Genomic DNA, 10,839 nt, shown 5'->3' on the forward strand with positions numbered 1-10,839 from the left:
AAAACCAAACAATGAATGTATTGAGTGCTGGTGCACAAGCAACACAAGCACATCATTATCTCCCCGTCCTCATCATTTATACTCAGCAATCTGGTTTTATATGTCTCCAGAACAACAATTTAAAAGCACCCCACTCCGATCATTCCTTGTAGGGAGATAGAGTGTCACTTCAGATGCGATAGACAACTGTAAAATTGCTGGGAATATCAGATGGGGTCGAACATTTTGCTCATATCAAATTTCCATCACATGAAAAGTTGCCAATCTGTTCTGCGTAATCATGCTTGGATGTAAAATGGGAAAAAGAGTATTTTTAGAAACCAATCAGTGGTACCAGGAATTTTAGTGCCAATATTCAGCAGGTGGCACTTTTTTTTTTTTTTATTTCTGATCTATCATCTGATCATCTGAAGCTGCCCACGGAGCTGTGACAGATGGCTCAAAGCTCAGAGTTGGCAGAGTTGAGCATGGTCATCTTTGGGAGCTTCAGGGTATTCCTCACAATGTTCACTGGAGAAAAAGCTTTTTCACATCTTGATAAATAGTTACTGCAAAATGACAAGAATACAAACAAATATTCTATGTAACGATTAGAAATCTCAACCTATTTTAGCTTATTTACTGATCCCCCCCCTCCAGTATGAAGTAGAGACTGACCAAACCTAGATTTCTGGCGCTAATGCCAAAATACAGACACAGGTTTATCAAACAATATTGATTAAGTTACATTGCAAAGGGAAAATGATGGATTTGTGCCTTTTTAGGGGTCATTTCTCTTCTTCACTTGCACAAATATTAGAGATGGATCATCTCATAAAGCTTCACATTTTGCACACAGTCCCAGCTCTGTGTATTTCCTCCACCTGAGCATCTTTAAACCAGCATGATAGAATCTGGCCCCCTATGGAATCAAATTTTCACTCTCCTTACTGGGCAAGTAGCAGGCTTCACATTTTTCAGCATTTTCCCAAAAAGCCTACCTCTGGAAAGACGGGTTAATAAAAATGAACCAAAACAGCACAGTTGCAAACTTCAAGAAAACTATTTGAGCTTCAAGGTTTTTGCCGTAGCCATAGAAAAACCAACCAGTATTCAAAAAGCATGTCCTGCTTACCCATACTTACACAGCCTTAGAAATGCCCATAAACATCTTGCATTCCCCTTCATGTTTAAACTGATCAAAGCTTTTGGTTGTTTGATCTGCGCGCTTTTGTGACTGAGCCGGCGCATTTTTCATCTTTGCTGTCTAATGCTGATGCACAAAGTACCACACTAAGGATCTTGATCTCGAATCCACACCTGCAGCATTTACACTTCAGAGCTGGAAATGTGGTGATATCATTTAATGGGATCTGTTCTGTTTTTCAGTTGCATTTTTTCTTGTCTTTTTGAGCAGAAAAACAGTGATTTCTCCATCTTTCTGCAGCATTTCTCTCCTTGCTGTAAACGACTTTAACCACCTGCTGCCATAACAGCCAAATCCCTCTTCCTGAAGTACAAAGCAGCAAAGGTCTCTAAGATACTGGACCCCATGAGGAATCCACCCCACATGCTTTACACTTCTCCCCTCTGCTGCGTTCTAAAAATGAATGCTGTTTCAGATCATTACTTGCGCTCTACATGCTCTCCTCCTGCATTAGTTCAAACGCATTCTTGGCTTCTCTTCTAGTCTCATAGGCAATAAAACACCCTGATTTATCTCCAAGCTCTCCTTTTGGTCACTCTAAACCAAAATGGTCATCAAGAAAGAGCAGAAATGAAAGAGTGACTTTGTACTGGAAGGTTTTATGTGGTGGCAGGACTTTAGTGTTGATCTCTATGAATCACATTAAAAAGAGTAAAGGGGTATCATCAGTGTGTTAAATTGCTACACAGTGAGTGGTCCTCAACTCTTCACGGATGTCATAACAGGTCACTGAATGCAATCCAAGTCACGGTCTGCCACTCATTATGTTTAGTGGCAATTAAAGGTGATTAATCAAACTGAATGTACTGCATGTGTGTGTGTGTGTGTCTGTGTGTGTGTGTAGAAAATAGGTAACAGATTGCAGCAGATTCTTTTTCCTGCTACAGGAAGGGAGATAAATCAAGAGGTTTGACTCTGAGGGTTTGCACATGTGCTATCTTTTATCTTTACTCCTATTAAGAAAAAAAGGTCTAACAGAAAGTGACACTAAGTTAACCCAAACTGATGCTCTACAAGCTCTCATTCAAGGTGGCCCCAAAAGCAAGCTAATGAGGACAGACAGAACAGGTCACATGGCCGGGAAACATTTTAAAGTCTTGTTTCAGCCTTGAAGCTGATGTAATTTTTTGTAATTTCTTGGTAGAAGAAGAAGCTACCTGGAGCTTCTGTTAAACTCAGTGGGAGAGAAGGAAAAGCCTTAAAAATTCACATACAAGAAGCAGGTTATTTGTCCTTTCTTGCTTTAACCCTTCTGTCGGACTGTCGGGACAACCACATAAAGAGAAGCAGAAAAAAACTGTCCAATACTGTATTTAATTAGTAATGAGAAGGATGTGTCATGCTTACAGTTAATTATTGCACAAATGTTTCAACTCAAAGGTGTTTTGCATGATGGCTTCGTTCAAAATACGCTTACTGGACACTTTATTAGTTACAGCCTGCCATTTCTGGTATGGACTTTCTTTTACTTTCAGAACTGCCTTAGCAAAGTGCTGGAAAAATTCCCCAGAGATTCTGGTTTATATTGACATGATAGCATCACATTGTTGCTGCAGATCTGCTGGTTGTTCATCTCCTGTCCCACCAAATCCCAAAGCTGCTCTGCTGGACTGAGATTTGGTGACTATCGAGTCCAGTTGAGTACAGTGAACTTAGACCTCTCTGCATTGAATCATTGCTTGTTTTTAATCTCTGGCTCTCTTCCACAACATGTCTTTTGTCCTGGCTTCCTTCTCTCACCCCAACCACTCGCGGCAGATGGCCCCGCCCCTCCCTGAGCCCAGTTCTGCCGGAGGTTTCTTCCTGTTAAAAGGGAGTTTTTCCTTCCCACTGTTGCCAAAGTGCTTGCTCATAGGGGTCATAAGATTGTTGGGTTTTTCTCTGTGTATTATTGTAGGGTCTACCTTACAATATAAAGTGCCTTGAGACAACTGTTGTTGTGATTTGGCGCTAAATAAATAAAATTGAATTGAATTGAACTCATTGTCATGTTGAAGAAGCCAGTTTGAGATTATTTGAGCTTTATGGCGTGTTATCCAGTTTGAACCACCACCAGCAGCCTAAAATGTTGATTAAAAGCAGGATGGCTCAATTTTTATGTTGTTTAAACCACTCTACCATCCACATGTTGCAGCAGAAATCAAGACTCATAACACCAGGCGAGGTTTTTCCAATATTATGTTATCCAGCTTTGGTGAGACGTGCAAATTGTTGCCTAATTCTCCTGTTCTTGGCTGACAGAAGTGGTCTTCTGCTGCTGTAGCCATCTGTTTCAAATAACAAGCGGTTATTTGAATTGTTGTTTCCTTCCTACCAGCTCAAGGCAGCCAGCATTCTCCTCTGACCTCTGGCATCAACAAGGCATTTTTGCCTCTCACTGGTCCATTCGGCCCATTCTCTGTAAACCCTGGAGATGATTATGTGGGAAAATCCCAGTAGATCAGCAGTTTCTGAAATAGACCAGCCCAACCACGCCATGTTCAAGATCCTTTAAAACACCTTTCTTTCCCATTCTGATGCTCGGTTTGAACTTCAACAGGTCATCTTGACCATGTCTGCATACCTAATTGCATTGAGTTGCATTTTGCTGCTTTGAGCTGCCGTGTGATTGGTTGATTAGAAATTTATGTTAATAAGCAGTTGAACAGGTGTACCTAATAAAGTGTCTAGTTAGTGTAAGTGCATAAGAACATTGTTCAGTAATAGTCCAACGCCGTGCAGTGATACAGCTCACACTACCCTTAAATATGTCTTTTTTATAAGTGACTCTGTGTAGATAAAAGACACGGTTGCTCAATTGTTTAAGAAAGCACTAATAAATGCAGAGGGCAAAGTCAGGCCTGAGGTTTTTCAAGAATGAATTTTCACAGTGGGCGTAAGCTTCAGTGTCTTAAAGCCGTTTAGGTTGATGCTGCTCCATTAAAGGCACTGATATTTACCCCTCAAGCTGCCATGTAAAGAGATTATCTGTGTAAATGTTAATGAAAGAGGGAGATAAGAAAGCAGCAAAATGAGAGCGATGAATGACCCCAAACACCCCAAAGAGAAGAAGTGAACCAGAGAATGAGCAGGAAGGAGAGGCAGAGCCGCACTGAAGGTCTCATCAGTGAGGTAAATGAGTCGGGTTTGCACAGAAAACACTGACATATTTTTATATAACTTCTCCGGGTGAGAACACAGACTGTCTGAATATTATAGCTTGCTCCAGGCATGGAACTGGAGAGAGATAAATGCCTAGAAAATCCACAGTGCCATTTCTCCTTTGTGACCCAACTGGGAAAGGAACAAACAAAGAGTTATTCTTTTCAGCTCAAGCAGTCAAATGTTTTAAACGGCATAATTTATTTTGCTCTGCTACATCTGGCTGCTCTGAAACAGTCAGCCCACATTATTAAATAAGGACACCAAAAAAGTGAGCTCAAACTGAGACGTGGGCAGCACAAGTTAAATCGTGCACTGACCTTGTTTTTGTCGGCATAACTCACAGATTTATCATCAGCATCATCAACATCATTGTCCTGACCATAAAGTGGCAAACCCTGAAGTGGCACTGATGTAATTATCATCAATCTGTTCTCAGAGTCTTGTCTAATTAGCTTCAAGTATGGATATAGCTGAACGATTAATTTAATAGGAAGAGTTACACGGTCCAGTTACGAAACAGTGTTCAGGCTTTTCAGTGACATCTGTAGGTTGTTTTTGCTTAAAGGAATGAAATAGACATGATGAACTGACCAGGGCCTTCTACCTGGCACAAAATGTTGCTGTGGCTGTGGCTCAGGTGGTAGAGCAGTTCGTCTACAAATACTCGGGCGAAATACTCAACCAAATACCCAAATCAGACCCGATGCATCCATCAGAGTCTGAGTGAGTGTTTCTCAAAGTGAATGTGTGCACGACTGGGTGAAAAGTACTCAACTTGAGTATAAAGGTGCAAGTACTAGTTTACCTAATAGAGACTGTCATAGGCATCTTTGGCCTATGCCAAGACGACGATTCAAAATGCATTAAAAACAAACAATGCCAATATTTAGGCATACCCAAGTGGTTGAAGGATTCTGCATTCGCAACCTCAGAATCTCATCTCTGCTTTTTGTGGATGATGTGTTCCGGTTGGCTTGATCAGGTGGTGGCCTCCAGCTCGGACTGGAGCAGTTCACAACTGAATGTGAAGTGGCATGTATGAGAATTAGCAGCTCCGAGGGCATGGTCCTCAGCTGGATCAGGGTGGAGTGTCCACTCCGCGTCAGAGACGAGTTGCTGTCCCAAGTATCTCGGGATCATGTTCACAAGAAATGGAAGACAGTAACAGGACATCGACAGATGAGTTGGAACCATGGCTGCAGTGATGTGGACGCTGTACCGGTCTGTCATGTTGAAGAGAGAGCTGATTGTGAAAGCGAAGCTCTCGATTTATTGGTCGATCCACATCCCTACCCTTACCTGGTACGAGCTGTGTGTAGTGACCGAGAGAGCGAGATCTCGGATGCAAGCTGTGGAAATGAGCAGGGTGGCTGGGCTGTCCCTTAGAAAGGGTTAGGAGTTCGGCCATCTGGCAGGGGCTCAGAGTAGAGCCAACACTCCTCCACATGAAAAAGAGTCTTCTGAGGTGGTTTATGCATCTGATTAAGATACCTCGTGGGCGCCTCCTGGGTGAGGTGTTCCAGGCATGTTGTACAGCAGGGGTGGAGGAACTCCAGGCCTCAAGGGACAGTGACCTGCAGGTTTTAGACATGTCCTTGATCCAAAACAGCTGATTTAAATGGCTAAATTACCTCCTCAACATGTTGCAGTTCTCCAGAGGCCTGGTAATGAACTAATCATTTGATTCAGATGTGTTGACCCAGGGTGGTATCTAAAACTTGCAGGACACCAGCCCCTGAGGCCTGGAGTTCCCCACCCCTGTCTAACAAGGAGGAGGCCCAGGGGTAGACCCAGGACAAGCTGGAGAGATTACTTCTCTCGGCTGCCCAGGAAAGCCTTGGTGTTCCCCCAGATAAGCTGGAGAAGGTGGCTAGAGAGAGGAATGTCTGGGCTTCTCTGCTTAGGCCACTGCCCATAATTCTGCTGCTGCTGGTTAGTTACTGAGCATATATTCCTACTTGTTTAAAACTACTTAGTGGTCCCTCCACTTCCCCTGTGTAGCCAAGCTCACCAGCAATTTGATCATAAAGATTATACCATCCAAGTACCTAGAATGTACACTTGCCACACGTGCACTTGTCAGTAAAGAAATAAATGATTTCCAATCATCAGGTACTTTCTGCCTGATTTTATCCATTTGACATTTTCAGTTAGACCAGCAGGTAAGCCTCTTGATCATCTGCAGCAGACGCTGGCCTCACTGATAAGAATAGATCACTTCTGCCCCATTTCCTGCGGTGCTGTCCCAAGGGTCCTTCACACAATGACTCAGTTTGTCACATGGAGAAACTGTGGCAACTTTCAAATCCCCTCCTATAATTATTTTAGTTTTATCTGTCTTTTTGTGTGTGTGTGGATAGTTAACGGCTCCTTGTGCATTATTGATGACTTAAGCGATGAATAATGCACCAGCCACTTAGGTTCTCCCTGCAGAAGACAGTGTCGTACGGGATCTTGTTAAACACAGAGGAGAAACACAATCTGTGCCGACTCTTAACTCTTCCAACATGTCAGGGCTTAAATTTTTAACAACAAAAGGTTCCCATGATACAAAATATCATCAAGTCGCCCGCTGAATATTGCAGACTGAGTTCTCCAAGGATTGCCTCAGCTCATGTAAACAACCACAATCTTTCATGTTAAAGTTTCCGGTTGGTCTCTCTGTAGAGAAAAGCACAATCAGCAATCAAACTGTGTAAAATTGCATTCATCTTCACGTTCTTTCATCTGGAAGCTGTGGAGAAAAATGTATTATTTAATTTTGTTTGCTTGTTTTGTGTCTTTGTCATCCAGAAGTTGACCTTCTGTCAGCTTATGTCTGTTTACAGTATGTAGCCAAAATGACTGTGTATTACACGCGGGATTAAGTGTGCATAAAGAGAGTACTTAAAGAAAGTACTTAAGAGTGAGAGCGGAGCATTTCACAGAGAGGTATCGCCACAATTTTTGAAAGTAGGTTATGGGAACTCAAAATGCTATCTTTGCAGTGACAGGGATGGAAAGTTTTGTGCCTATGTGTGTTTTTAATTAGCACGGAGTGTTTTTACTTTTCTACCTCTCTAATTTTAAGAGCTATGCAGTGACATTATACCTTCCTCCTACTGTCCTTGCACTTCCCACTTCCTAGTGGGTGCTTTAATCCAAAATGGCTCTGATGCCTTTCTGACATTCGCGCTTTCCTGTGACAGATTGGCTAGTTCACTCGGCCGCGGAGAGAAAATGGAACATGCAGAATGGCCCCGGAGCTGGTGGTGAATTATTCATCCTATGCACGTGTTCCCACTTGGCTTAATTAATAAGATGATTAGTACTTCCAAATAGCAGCTATATCCTAAGCCCCCCCACCCCACTAACTCAACAACCCCTCGAAGCTCATCCCAAAACATTGCACCATCCTCTTCTCCAGTCTAACATTGCATGATGCTTTTATTTCCACTATCCCTGAACAAGATGTATTTTATCCCCAGGGCAAGCTTGAAGTTGCATTGCATTAATGTAAGTGGAGGATTCAGCTGAAACTTTTAGAAAGCCCTAGTCTCTCTGAGAGTATCATCCAGAACTAATATCACAGTAGCATGAATCATGCCATGACAGTGAAATATATTCTCTTTTAAAAGCAATGAAAATGCAAATGCAGGAAGATGAGATGTAAATGTCGTGCATTTTAAGTTATCGCTAAATGTTCTCATCAATCATCTTAGAAATGATGAAAATCTCATCAAGCTGCATGAAAACCAAAAACACAAGAATAAAAACTGTAACAAATGGATGAAGTAAAATATCTCCTTGGGATATCATCAGCAAGTCTTCCACACATTACAAGTATCGGGCCACCTACACATTAATCCATAGACATTAAAATTGAGTTGGCCCTTCATTTGCAAATATAAGTTTCCAAAATTCTGGGAAATATTTCTACACAAATCTATAGAAATGTTTTGTCTGTTCATCAAGAAGAGCATTTGTGAGGTCAGATATTGGTGCTGAATGAGAGTGCCTGGCTCGCAGTCTCTGCTCTAATTCATCCCAAAGGTGTTGGATGGGGTTGAGGTTGGGGCTCTGTGCCAGTCAGTCAATTTCCTCCACGCCAAACTTATCCGACCATACCTTTATGGACTTTGATTTGTGCACTAGGGCACAGTCATCCTGGAAAAGGAAAAGGAAAAGGCCTTGCCAAAAATGTTCCCACAAAGTTGGAAGCCTAGATTTGCCCAAAATATCTTGGTACAGTAAGCTGAAACATTAAAATTTCCCTTTACTGGAATTAAGAAGCCCAGGCCAACTTTAGAAAAACAACCTGTACAATGCAGTCAGGCAGCATTCTGGTTTTTACCAAACCTGTGTGCTTTACACCACTCTATCTAATAGTAAGGCTTGCATGCAGCTGCTCAGCCATCATAACCCATGCTATCATGATATCCCGGCACACAGGTTTTGTGCTGATGTTAATGCCAGATGAGGTTTGGAGCGCTGTAGTTATTGTCTCAGCAGAGTGTTGGCAACTTTAGGTGGTCTCCTGCTTATGAATGAATTGGTGCAGTCCCTAAATGCTTCCACTTTGCAATTTTACCTGTTACAACTGATTGTGGAACATTTAGGAGGGATGAAATTTCACGACATCATTTTACAGTATCACACTTGAATTTAGTGAGAATAGTTATTCTTCCACAAATTCTTGTAAAGGTAGCCTGCCTGGCTGATTTCTTGATTTTATGAGACCGAAAACACCTGAATTCAAAGATTAAGAGGTGTGGCTCAACAGAGACCTGAGTGTTTTTCAGTTAACCTCGGTATTTGTAGCTGATTGACTTAGTACCTACAAACCAAACGAAAACACACAAGATATCAATTGAAAGCCCAGGATATCCTCTATTTATTACATCAGGACTTAGTAGGGTAGCTCAAATATGTCAAAAGATATAGACCAGAAACAAATGTCCATTACAGAGGTCATAAATGAATAAGCTAGTTCTCAGGAGGATATAAAGAAATATATTTCAAATATACTGGAAACAAAATATCAGCATGTCATTTAAAGCTCTGATCCATAAATTTATAAACTGTTTTGTAGCTTCCATGTTGTTTCCATCTTCTCATTCTCATTTATATGCAAAATTGGGAAAATGGCTTCCCAGCTTGTGTAGTTGAATTGTATGAAGAGCACTTGGATGAAAAAATAATCAAAGCAAATTATATATTTGCCTTAGAGATGTGGCCTCAGTCTTTTTTTCCCTGTCATGAATAGTTTAGCTTTTACTTAAAAATAAGTCATTAAATGTAAAAAATCTGCGACAGAACTTGAGGTGCGAACAACAAGTTTTCTTCCTACTTGACCTCAGCTTTCTTGATTTGTTGCTAAAGTCTGTCTTCCCATATGCCGACCTGCCGGTCTTGGCACCGTGGACACCGCAGAGCAGGAAGTCGCCGTGAGCTGTGCAAAAATAAACCAGCCTCCACTTTCGTGGCACTTTTTGACCTGGTTTTGAGGACTGAGCTCTGCAGGCTCTCAAACAGACACTGCAGAAAAACGCCCCCGGACAATCGAGTGCTTTTCATTTCATCTGCTCTGTCACCAAACGCAAGCTGACTGTTAACTAGGCGAGGCTCGAGCTCTCACAGTATCCATCACTGTATCAGAGAGCAAAATGAGAGAACCGAGAGTGAAAACCAGCTCCCAGTTTAGGACAGATGAAAGGGCAGGTGTGAAGGACCGGCTGATCGGTGATGAAGTCACCAGAGTGTGATTGGCAGGATCTTAAAATGATGGTGGCGGCTTAGCGATCCAGGCAGAGTGCAGCCGATTGATTTCAGAAACCCAAAAGGCTTGTCCTAAAAAGTGAGTGAGTTGGAAAAAAAGAAAGTTTTTCTTTTCTGTTGTGGATTTGAATTCAAATCAGAAGATGTCTTCCTTATCTAAGGGAATGTTTTGACATTTGGTAAATTCTTCTATTTCTGTCATTGCCAAGAGTTTGATTGGTAACGCTGTCATGTCTGAGCAGTAGCTATAAAGCTGGAGCCAGGAAAGCTTTGCATAAAGATGACTGAAAACATGGAAATCTGCCCACCAGCACATCTAAAGCTCATTAAATCCTGTTTGTTTATTCTGTACACAAAACAAAGTTTTAAAAAAAAAAATTCTGAAAGAAAGACACTTAGCTCAACCTAGAAACAACCTGGAACATAAAACTGAAAAAAATTGGTAAATTTACTACAGTTGTGAAGAAACACGCTGTTGTGTGAAGAGCTATTCGTTATACTGGTTAACGGTTGCTAGGGGAAAAAGTGTGTTCCCTGACTTGCTGGCGAGTGATTCATGGTTGCTGGCTGTTGCTATGTGAAGTCACATGCACAAAGTAACAGAAAGGGCGCTTCACCAAAAAGCTTCTTGTGATCTCGTTAGTCACTGGCTAGCCCAGTGGTAATAAAACTTGAAATAATGAAACATAAATCAGAAATAGAGATTGTTTGCTTCCAAAGAAAAAGTTGTGCCTCAGTGATGCACTCAACAT

At 41.7% G+C, this 10,839-nt stretch overlaps 1 protein-coding gene across 4 annotated transcripts in view; it reads left to right on the forward strand.

The window, feature by feature from the left end:
* trim9 (tripartite motif containing 9) overlaps positions 1-10,839 on the forward strand; it is a 40,957-nt gene that overhangs the window by 1,789 nt on the left and 28,329 nt on the right. The gene's annotated exons all lie outside the window — the stretch shown is intronic.

Source organism: Pundamilia nyererei, unplaced genomic scaffold (assembly GCF_000239375.1).
Source record: "Pundamilia nyererei isolate P.nyererei 1_Seehausen unplaced genomic scaffold, PunNye1.0 scaffold00070, whole genome shotgun sequence".
Lineage (NCBI taxonomy): Eukaryota > Metazoa > Chordata > Actinopteri > Cichliformes > Cichlidae > Pundamilia > Pundamilia nyererei.